General features: G+C 39.7%; 1 protein-coding gene and 1 long non-coding RNA gene across 2 annotated transcripts in view; one reads left to right on the top strand and one right to left on the bottom strand.

The window, feature by feature from the left end:
- Positions 1–3,845: 3,845 nt before the first annotated feature.
- LOC129842254 (uncharacterized) overlaps positions 3,846–11,398 on the bottom strand; it is a 10,464-nt gene continuing 2,911 nt past the window's right edge. Inside the window, exon 2 of the long non-coding RNA XR_008757519.1 lies at positions 3,846–4,651. This is a non-coding gene — a long non-coding RNA (uncharacterized LOC129842254). The remainder of the gene's footprint in view (positions 4,652–11,398) is intronic.
- The window catches only part of LOC129842253 (sodium- and chloride-dependent taurine transporter-like), a 52,665-nt gene continuing 51,879 nt past the window's right edge, over positions 10,613–11,398 (top strand). Inside the window, exon 1 of the mRNA XM_055910731.1 lies at positions 10,613–10,840. The gene's annotated coding sequence lies outside the window, so the exon portion shown is untranslated. The remainder of the gene's footprint in view (positions 10,841–11,398) is intronic.

Genomic DNA, 11,398 nt, shown 5'->3' with positions numbered 1-11,398 from the left:
TTACATTTTACGGTAAAGTCTACACTTGTTGTATTCGCCGCATGTGACAAATAAAGTTTGATTCGATTTACCCCAGCCTAGGTGCACTGTCCGATTTTCGTTTCTACTTTCGAAAGCAAACGACCTCTAACTTCTCACATGATTTTATCAGGTATTTTGTCTCTCAGACAGTACTGTGTGGATGTAGTGACATGTCTGACCAGGTTATCTCTCAGACAATACTGTGTGGATGTAGTGACATGACTGACCAGGTTATCTCTCAGACAGTACTGTGTGGATGTAGTGACATGACTGACCAGGTTATCTCTCAGACAGTACTGTGTGGATGTAGTGACATGACTGATCAGGTTATCTCTCAGACAGTACTGTGTGGATGTAGTGACATGACTGACCAGGTTATCTCTCAGACAGTACTGTGTGGATGTAGTGACATGACTGACCAGGTTATCTCTCAGACAGTACTGTGTGGATGTAGTGACATGACTGACCAGGTTATCTCTCAGACAGTACTGTGTGGATGTAGTGACATGACTGACCAGGTTATCTCTCAGACAGTACTGTGTGGATGTAGTGACATAACAGTGAAACTATCAAAAGAGTAAAAAGAAGGAAGTTGTGTTTTGGTCGACAAGAACATTATTTTGGGGGGGAAACTATTTAAATTTAAACATTTAAACATTTAAATTATTAAATGGGGGAAACATGTATGAAAAGGGAAACTGATCCCAAAATTATGTTATTATGCACTCAAGTTACTCATGGTAATTGCTAACTCATGGTAATTGCTAAAACATGGTAATTGCTAAGTCATGGTAATTCCTAACTCATGGTAATTGCTAACTCATGGTAATTGCTAAAACATGGTAAATGCTAACTCATGGTAATTGCTAAAACATGGTAATTCCTAACTCATGGTAATTCCTAACCATAATCACTGTGTTTGTACTTTTGAACAAATGCTTGACCAATGTGACATGACAAAGCCTCCAGTCAGAGGCTGAGGGATACATTGTATCTGAAGAGATTCGCAAGGCAAATTGTTCATTGATTCAAATCAGTATTCAAATATCTTTTCCCAAACTCTTCAACAGTGACCACACCTCTTTTCCATACTGGCAACATCCGACTTCATCATTTGTATGATAAGCAACTAAAAACAAATGATAGACAAATGCATGGGAAAATGCATAAAACACTCCTCTCAACCGAGACACACTTTAAACATGAACTATATACAACTTTACATTCCATTTTCATTCTACACGCATCTGTTGGCTGGCTAAGAATCAGAGTCATCTTTATTTACCAAACACATTTACACAGTCAAAGGTTTGGACACAACTACTCATTCAAGGGTTTTTCTTTATGTTTTACTATTATCTACATTGTAGAATAATAGTGAAGCTATCAAACTATGAAATAACACATATGGAATCTTGTAGTAACCCAAAACATTGTTCAACAAAGCAAAATATATTTTAGATTTTAGATTATTCAATGTAGCCAACCTTTGCCTTGATGACAGCTTTGTACACTCTTGGCATTCTCTCAACCAGCTTCACCTGGAATGCTTTTCCAACAGTTTCATATTGATGAGGAAAAAATAAAACAAATCACACTGGACTACAATTCCACCAAAGGAGGCTCAATTACTTGTTTTAAAAAATTTGAAAAAATATAAAATGGAAAAGTGGTGTGTGCATATGTATTCACCCCCTTTGCTATGAAGCCCCTAAATAAGATCTGGTGCAACCAATTACTTTCAGAAGTCACTTAATTAGTTAAACAATGTCCACCTGTGTGCAATCTAAGTGTCACATGATCTGTTACATGATATCAGTATATATACACCTGTTCTGAAAGGCTCCAGAGTCTGCAACACCACTAAGCAAGGGGCACCACCAAGCAAGCAGCACTATGAAGACCAAGGAGCTCTCCAAACAGGTTAGGGACAAGGTTGTGGAGAACAGATCAGGGTTGGGTTATAAAAAAATATCAGAAACTTTGAACATCCCACGGAGCACCATTAAATCCATTATTAAAAAATGGAAAGAATATGGCACCACAACAAACCTGCCAAGAGAGGGCCGCCCACCAACACTCACGGACCAGGCAAGGAGGGCATTAATTAGAGAGGCTACAAAGAGACCAATGATAACCCTGAAGGAGCTGCAAAGCTCCATAGCAGAGATTGGAGTATCTGTCCATAGGACCACTTTAAGCCGTACACTCCACAGAGCTGGGCTTTACAGAAAAAAAATAAGCCATGTGGGAGACTCCCCAAACATATGGAAGAAGGTACTCTGGTCAGATGAGACTAAAATGTATATTTTTGGCCATCAAGGAAAACACTATGTCTGGTGCAAACCCAACACCTCACATCACCCAGAGAACACCATCCCCACAGTGAAGCATGGTGGTGGCAGCATCATGCTGTGGGGATATTTGTCATCGGCAGGGACTGGGAAACTGATCAGAATTGAATGAATGATGGATGGCGATAAATACAGGGACATTCTTGAGGGAAACCTGTTTCAGTCTTCCAGAGATTTGAGACAGGAAGGGAGGTTCACCTTCCAGCAGGACAATGACCCAAAGCATACTGCTAAAGCAACACTCGAGTGGTTTAAGGGGAAACATTTAAATGTCTTGGAATGGCCTAGTTAAAGCCCAGACCTCAATCCAATTGAGAATCTGAGGTATGACTTAAAGATTGCTGTACATAAGTTGGAACCCATCCAACTTGAAGGAGCTGGAGCAGTTTTGCCTTGAAGAATGGGCAGAAATCCCAGTGGCTAGATGTGCCAAGCTTATAGAGACATACCCAAAGAGACTAGCAGCTGTAATTGCTGCAAAAGGTTGCTCTACAAAGTATTGACCTTGGGGGGGTGAATAGTTACGCACGCTCTTATTTCTTGTTTGTTTCACAATAAAATATATTTTGTATCTTCAAAGTGGTAGGCATATTGTGTAAATCAAATGATACAAACCCCCCAAAAATAAATTTTAATTCCAGGTTGTAAGGCAACAAAATAGGAAAAATGCCAAGAGGGGTGAATACTTTCGCAAGCCATTGTAGCTGTGAGAACATGACTACCTGTTGGCCTTTGTTGATTTTCTACAACATTGTGGAAGTGTCTGCTTACAATGCCTATGTACTGTGGACTGAAATCAACTAGCAATAGAATGGGGGCAAATTGTACCAACGTCGGCTTTTTCTAGAGGAGCTAGGCAAGCTCTCATCACTCCCAAGAACCAGAGGAGAGCTCGGCCACCTCGATCGACAGCAGCTGCATTTGTCGTCCAGAATGTTAAGCTGGACCATCTAGAGCCGGCTCCAATCAACCAGCAATGGATCCAGTAGATCCAGGTGATGGCAAGAAATGGAAAAAAATGCTTCGCCAAGACAATAAACCCAGCACCACTTGTGTAGAATGCTTTAAATACGTCTGCAGAAAGCACAAACATACATTGTGTTCAACATGTAGAAAGACTGAAGGGATAATTTTGACCAATAGGGTAAAATTACACCTAAGTGTTACTGTTACTGGGAAATACAAAATAATTGCCTACTTGGGGAAACAAAAAAATGTTTGTTTGTGAGAAAGGAAAAATGTTTAACAAATAGTTCTTAAATATAAAGTTTTTGAAACTAAATGTTCTTGTATTGCCTCTTTCTGAAAGCTCTGACAAGACAAAATATAGTTTGGGCTGTTTTTAATTGATTCTTTGACTGTGTTGAGTGTGTTTAAACTCTGCGGGTCAATCTGACCCATATCACAATGGACGTCGTTTTTTTTATCGAAGCACCACGGTAAAAAAACAAAACAGACATTGAATATCCCTTTGAGCATGTTGAAGTTATTTATTACCCTTTGGATGGTGTATCAATACACCCAGTCACTACAAAGATACCGGTGTCCATCCTAACTCAGTTGCTGGAGAGGAAGGAAACTGCTAAGGGATTTCACCATGAGGCCAATGGTGACTTTAAAACAGTTACATAGTTTAATGGCTGTGATAGGACATTGTAGTTACTTCAAAATACTAACCTAAGTGACAGAGGGAAAATAAGTAAGCCTGTAAAGAATAAAAATATTCTAAAAACATGCATCCTGTTTGCAACAAGGCACTAAAGTAATACTGCAAAAGATGTGGCAAAGCAATTCACTTTTTTGTCCTGAATACAAAGTGTTATGCTTGGGGCAAATCCAATTCAACACATTACTGAGTACCACTCTCTATATTTTGTGAAGGGTGGCCAGTCCTCTTCCGGCTGTGCCGGGTGGAGATTATAACAGAACATGGCCAAGATGTTCAAATGTTCACAGATGACCAACAGGGTCAAATAATAATAATCACAGTGGTTGTCAAGGGTGTAACAGGTCAGCAACAGGTCAGCACCTCAGGAGTAAATGTATATTGGCTTTCATAGCCGAACATTCAGAGTATCCCTACTGCTTCTGCTGTCTCTAGAGAGTTGAAAACAGCAGGTCTGGGACAGGGTAGCACGTCCGGTGAATAGGTCAGGGTTCCATAGCCGCAGGCAGAACAGTTGAAACTGGAGCAGCAGCACGGCCAGGTGGACTGGGGACAGCAAGGAGTCATCAGACCAGGTAGTCCTGAGGCATGGTCCTAGGGCTCAGGTCCTCTGAGAGAGAGAAAGAAAGAAAGAAAGAAAGAGAGAAAGAGAGAAAGAAAGAGAGAAAAAGAGGGAAAGAGAGAGAGTTAGAGAGAGCATTCTTAAGTTCACACAGGACACCGGATAAGACAGGAGAAATACTCCAGATATAACAGACTGACCCTAGCCCCCCAACACATAAACTACTGCAGCATAAATCCTGGAGGCTGAGACAGGAGGGGTCGGGAGACACCGTGGCCCCATCCGACGATACCCCCAGACAGGGCCAAACAGGCAGGATATAACCCCACCCACTTTGCAAAGCACAGCCCCCACACCACTAGCGAGATATATTTCAACCACCAACTTACCATCCTGAGACAAGGCCGAGTATAGCCCACAAAGATCTCCGCCACGGCACAACCCACTCAGGGGTGTGAATACTTATGTAAATGAAATGTTCCTGTGTTTAATTTTCACTAAATTTGCAAGCATTTCAAAAAAAAAAAATGTGTTCACTTTATTATTGTGGGGTATTTGTATTTACATTTGTATTTATTATGGATCCCCATTAGTTCCTGCCAAGGCAGCAGCTACTCTTCCTGGGGTCCAGTAAAATTAAAGCAGTTTATACAATAAAAAAAATACAATACATTCACACTGTGTGCCCTCAGGCCCCTACTACACCACTATCACATATCTACAGTACTAAATCGATGTGTGTGTATAGTGCGTATGTTATTGTGTGTGTGTGTGTGTGTGTGTGTGTGTGTGTGTGTGTGTGTGTGTGTGTGTGTGTGTGTGTGTGTGTGTGTGTGTGTGTGTGTGTGTGTGTGTGTGTGTGTGTGTGTGTGTGTGTGTGTGTGTGTGTGTGTGTGTGTGTGTGTGTGTGTCTGTGCCTATGTTTGTCTTGCTTCACAGTCCCCGCTGTTCCATAAGGTGTTTTTTAAATGTTTTTTTAAATTAAATCTAATTTTACTGCTTGCATTTTACTGTTACTTGATGTGGAATAGAGTTCCATGTAGTCATGGCTCTATGTAGTACTGTGCACCTCCCATAGTCTGTTCTGTACTTAGGGACTGTGAAGAGACCTCTGGTGGCATGTCTTGTGGGGTATGCATGGGTGTCCGAGCTGTGTGCCAGTAGTTTAGACAGATAGCTCAGTGCATTCAACATGTCAATACCTCTCACAAATAAAAGTAGTAGTATCTCTCCTCCATTTTGAGCCAGTAAAGATTGACATGAATATTATGTTAGCTCTCTGTGTACATCCAAGGGCCAGCCGTGCTGCCCTGTTCTGGGCCAATTTGTCACATTCCTGACCTGTTTTCTGTTATTTTTGTATGTGTTTAGTTGGTCAGGACGTGAGTTGGGGTGGGCATTCTATGTTTTGTGTATCTATGTTAAGTGTCAGTGTTAATTGACCTTGTATGGCTCTCGAACAGAGGCAGGTGGTTTACGTTTTCCTCTGATTGAGAACCATATAAAGGTAGGCTGTTCACACTGTTTGTTTGTGAGTGGTTGTCTCCTGTGTCCGTATATGTTACCACACGGGACTGTATCGTTTGTTTGGAGTCTGTACCTGTTCGTGCGTTCTTAGTTATATGTAAGTTCACATGTTTTAGGTCAGTCTACGTTCGTTTGTTATTTTGTAGTTTGTTGAAGTGTTTTTCGGTTTTCGTCTTAAACTTAAGACTTCATTATGTCAAATTATCACGCTGCGCTTTGGTCCAATCCCTACCCCTCCGCTTCATCCGAAGAGGAGGAGGATGACCGTTACACAATTACAATTTTCCTTAGTCCTTTTTTGTGGCACCTGACCACACAACTGAATAGTAGTCAAGGTGCGACAAAACTAGGGCCTGTAGGACCTGCGTTGTTGATAGAGCAGCGCTTTATTATGGACAGACTTCTCCCCATCTCAGCTACTATTGTATCAATGTGTTTTGACCATGACAGTTTACCATCCAGGGTTACTCCAAGCAGTTTAGTCATCTCAACGTGCTCAATTTCCACATTATTTATCACAATATTTAGTTGTGGTTTAGGGTTTAGTGAATATTTTGTCCCAAATACAATGCTTTTAGTTTTAGAAATATTTTGGGCAAACTTATTCCTTGCCATCCACTCTGAAACTACCTGCAACTCTTTAAGTGTTGCTGTCATTTCAGTCAGTCTAGTAGCTGACGTGATAGTGTTGAGTCATCCTCATACATAGAGACTCTAGTTTTACTAAAAGTCAGTGGCATGTCTTTAGTAAAAATTGAAAAAAGCACTGGGCCTAAACAGCTACCCTGGGGAATTCCTGATTCTATCTGGATTATGTTTGAGAGGCTTCCATTAAAGAACACCCTCTGTGATCTGTTAGACAAGTAACTCTTTATCCACATTATAGCAGGGGGTGTAAAGCCATAACACATACGTTTTTCCAGTTGCAGACAATGATCGATAATGTCAAAAGCTGCACTGAAGTCTAACAAGACAGCCCCCACAATCATTTTATCATCAATTTCTCTCAACCAATCATCAGTCATTTGTGTAAGTGCTGTGCTTGTTGAGTGTCCTTCCCTATAAGCATGCTTGAAAGTCTGTTGTCAATTTGTTTATTGTGAAATAGCATCGTATCTGGTCAAACACCATATTTTCCAGAAGTTCACTAAGGGTTGGTAACAGGCTGATTGGAGCCAGTAAAGGGGTCTTTACTATTCTTGAGTAGCGAAATGACTTTAGCTTCCCTCCCGCCCTGAGGGCACACTTTCTAGTAGGCTAAAATTGAAGATGTGGCAAATTGCTGCGTAGATGGGTGAGAATCAGTTTTGAATTCAGGCTGTAACACAGCAAAATGTTGAATAAGTCTCTTTAAGTATGAATAGTTTCTGAAAGCACTGTAGCTAGTTCTAATAGAGTTTCCTTATCTAACGGCATACAGATCATTCACAATGACCTTAAAATAACTAGCATATCCTGTATAACTCCCCTCCTGCCAACTCACACATTCTGTTACCTCAAATAGCTACTTGTAGTACATACACAGTGTGTTCAGAAAGTATTCAGACCCCTTGAATTTTTCCACATTTTGTGACGTTACAACCTTATTCTAAAATGTATTTAATTGTTTTTATTTCCTCATCAATCTACAGACAATGATAAAGAAAAATTTGGTTTCTAGATTTTATTTTGCAAATATATTACAAATAAAAAACAGAAATATGACATTCAACATAAGTATTCAGATCCTTTATTCAGTACTTTGTTGAAGCACCTTTAGCAGCGATTACAGCCTCAAGTCTTCTTGGGTACGACGCTACAAGCTTGGCAAACCTGTATTTGGGGAGTTTCTTCCATATTTCTCTGCAGATCCTCTCAAGCTCTGTCAGGTTGGATGCACAGCTATTGGCTCTGGCTGGGCCAGTCAAGGACATTCAGAGACTTGTCCCAAAGCCACTCTTGCATTGTTTTGTCTGTGTGCTTAGGGTCGTTTTCCTGTTGGAAGGTAAACCTTCGCCCCAGTCTGAGGTCCTGAGCGCTCTGGAGCAGGTTTTCTTTAAAACTTCTTATGGCTGCATCCCGCTACCGGGATCGATATGACAGCAGCCAGCGAAAGTGCAGGGCGCCAAATTCAAACAACAGAAATCTCATAATTAAAATTCCTCAAACATACATGTGTCTTATATCATTTTAAAGGTAATCTTGTTGTTAATCCCACCAAAGTGTCCGATTTCAAATATGCTTTTCAGCGAAAGCACTACAAACGATTATGTTAGGTCACCACAAAACCACAATAAGCACAGCCATTTTTCCAGCGAAAGATAGCAGTCACAAAAAGCAGAAATATAGCTAAAATTAATCACTAACCTTTGATTATCTTTATCAGATGACACTCATAGGACTTCATGTTACACAATACATGCATGTTTTGTTTGATAAAGTTCATATTTATAACAAAAAATCTGAGTTTACATTGGCGTGTTACATTCACTAGTTCCAAAAACATCAAGTGATTTTGCATAGCCACATCGTTTCAACAGAAATACTCATCATAAATGTAGATGATAATACAAGTTATACACATGGAATTATAGATATTAGATGTCATAGATGTTATAGATGTCATCTCCTTAATGCAACCGCTGTCTCAGATTTCCCAAAAACTTGACGGAAAAAGCAAATCATGCAATAATCTGAGACGGAGCTTAGAACAATAGCCAAATTAGCTGCCATGTTGGGGTCAACAGAAACCAGAAAATACATGATAATTGTTTTCTTGCCTTTGATGAACTTCATCAGAATGCAGTCCTAGGAATCCCAGGTCCACAATAAATGCTTGATTTGTTCGATAATGTCCGTTATTTATATCCAATTAGCTACTTTGGTTAGCGCGTTAGCGGTAAAACAATTCCAAAGTCACAAAGCGCATCCACTATAACGTGAGGAAATGTCCAAAAGTTCCGTAACAGTCAGTAGAAACATGTCAAACGATGTACTGAATCAACCTTTAGAATGTTGTTAACATACATCTTGAATAACGTGTGTGCCTTTCCAAATCATGTCCAATCAATTGAATTTACCACAGGTGGAGTCCAATCAAGTTTTAGGAACATCTCAAGGATGATCAATGGAAACAGGATGCACCTGAGCTCAATTACGGTCTGAATACTTATGTAAATAAGGTATTTCTGTTTTTTATTTTTAATACATTTGCAAAATGTCTAAAAACCTGTTTTCGCTTTGTCATTATGGGGTATTGTGATGTCACTATGGGGTATTGTGATGTCATTATCAGGTATTGTGATGTCACTATGGGGTATTGTGATGTCATTATGGGGTATTGTGTATAGATTGATTTAATCCATTTTAGAATAAGTCTGTAACGTAACAAAATGTGAAAAAGTGGAAGGGGTCTGAATACTTTCCGAATGCACTGTATAGTTCTGATACTGTCCTTATTTCACAACAAACATTTAATTCAAAACGACCTTAAAAGAAAAACAACTTAAAAAAATTTACATTCTGAGCAGTCTTGTTTTATATCTATAAGGAGCTTTGAGTGTAGGCCAGGGTAACGCCACACCCTTTAGAGCTGTACACGAAGACCGACTCATATTCTACATTTGCAGAGCGTCTTGTGCATCTACTCACGTTCTTCCTGTACTCTCTTCTTCTACTGATATGTTGGCGGAAGCACACTTCCTGTTTCTGAACAGTATTATAATAATAATACATTATTACCGTCTATTTGGTTATGAAAATACAGTTGTTCCCTAAGTCTATCATTTACTGGTAAGGGCCAATGTCATGACAACACATACAGTATAGAATGATCCTGTGAAATACATTTTAAAAACATTTTGTTCCAAGATGTTACATGCCATTGTTGGCATTGTATAAATAAATAATAGAATAATAAATGACATAAAAGCAAAGACATACCCGTTCCATTAAGATACATATCGTATGTCTCTCCTTCCTGACTGTCATTGGGTCTCTGAGTTGTTTCCTCTGTAGGCCCAGTCAAACGTTCATATATGGAAGTCACTCAGAACGCATTTTGCGTTTTGAATGCATAGCATGCTTTCTGCTCTAAAACACATGACATCTCGTTCTTGATAATTGCAAATAGGTTTACAGTAGACTGAGCAGGTATGCTTATATCAACATATTACATATCAATGTGTGCGTCATAGCTGACACTGCACAACTTTCTTACAGGCGAACGTGATTGTTTAAAATGCCTCTGCAAAATGCAAAACAAGCACAAATGTCGGCATAAAAAAAAAAGTTAATTAATTGAATTCTACTTGCAAAAGTGACAACTTTGTTATCGTGTATTCATGGCATGCAAAGGGTTGCCTCTTTCTGTGTGCTTTTCCATTCCAACCCGATCGCTTGGTGTGCGCGCGTGCGTACAGCCCAACGTGCGTGCACGGCATGCGCTACAGAGACCGACAGAAAGAGAAAATGATGTTGCAGCGTGGAGCTAGCGCGCCTATGATTCGAAGGGAACCTGCCTCTTTAAGAAGACGCTCTCCTGTTGCATAGGGAGGCTGGCCCGGTGTTTTTCCACTAATGCTCACCCATTTTAAGAGACAAAGGTCAGAAAGAAAACCTTATAAATAAAATTTACCGCCGTAATTCTCACTATTCAACACCCGTCCGCCGTACTACACTGAGAAAACAGATACAATTTAAAGGAAATAAAAGGAATTCAAGTCAATACAGGTAGGCTAACGGATCATCATCATAATCATCATCACCAATATATCCCTACCTAGGCTACATCTTTATGAGCTATATGCAAATGATTTGTAGTGCATACGCTATTAGATTCATTATAATCATTTATTTTTTCTCAATAGTGAATTTGATCATCTCTGTGTTTCACAATATATTTGTTTAATCTCAAGTTTTTGGCGTGGTATGCCTAAAAAGTAACCTTTGAGCGTCAATCATTGATGCATGTTCAACGACGGTCATATTAAAATTGTTCTCTTACATTATTGATAACAGAACGTTTAGAACACATTTCCGTAAGGGTTGAGTTTTGAGTCTTGTTATGTCGACCTCGTGCAAATATCCTCGCACGAGAGAAGAAGGGATGAAGCGTAAATTTGTCTCCAAGATCAATCAAATAATGCTTTAACTTATTATTTTGTGACAACCTTAGGCTACCGTGAAAAACTTAATAGGTTTACACAATAGTTCACTTGAATGTTATTCCACTGTTAATGTGTGGGTTTCATTTGGGCTCTGAATTCTTTCCCTCTTTCTGCCACCACC

Source organism: Salvelinus fontinalis, unplaced genomic scaffold (assembly GCF_029448725.1).
Source record: "Salvelinus fontinalis isolate EN_2023a unplaced genomic scaffold, ASM2944872v1 scaffold_0027, whole genome shotgun sequence".
NCBI classification, from domain to species: Eukaryota; Metazoa; Chordata; class Actinopteri; order Salmoniformes; family Salmonidae; genus Salvelinus; species Salvelinus fontinalis.
This window is presented reverse-complemented; position numbering and strand designations above follow the sequence as displayed.